Source organism: Charadrius vociferus, unplaced genomic scaffold (genome assembly GCF_000708025.1).
Source record: "Charadrius vociferus isolate BGI_N301 unplaced genomic scaffold, ASM70802v2 scaffold54, whole genome shotgun sequence".
In the NCBI taxonomy this organism is placed as follows: domain Eukaryota; kingdom Metazoa; phylum Chordata; class Aves; order Charadriiformes; family Charadriidae; genus Charadrius; species Charadrius vociferus.
The window spans coordinates 2,619,688-2,620,168 of record NW_009648350.1 but is presented as its reverse complement, the minus strand read 5'-3'; positions in this window follow the sequence as shown (position 1 = coordinate 2,620,168).

Genomic DNA, 481 nt, shown 5'->3' with positions numbered 1-481 from the left:
GGGGAAAACCCCTCCCCACGCAGGAGCGGGCAGCCACTGCCCTTGGCAAACACCGGAGGAGGAGCGCTCGAGCCCCTTCACGTGGAGAACAGCCTGGGGGGGCTGATGGTGGGGGCCCCCCAAGCCGTGGGTAGCTCCCCTTCCTAGGTCACCGTCATCCCTGGCCATGTCCCAAGGGCTTGGGGACCCTTTCCCTAGGGAGGGGGGCCATGGCTTGTCCCCGCTGCCAGCGAGGGGGAAGGACGGATGGGGAAATGCCAGTGTGGGGTGGCCCTGGAGCTCGAGTGTCTCCGTGCCCCTGGCGCTGGGTGGGACGGTTCGCCTTGAACGGTTGGGGTTTTGGGTGATTTTTTTGGGTGTGATGGTTCTGGAGTTACTTCCCCACCCTCGGGGCAAGGCTGGCTGCACCCAAAACCAGCCGGGCACGGGCCCACCCCTTGCCCTGCCTCTAGGTGGTGGGGTGGCACAGGGCACCCGCCGG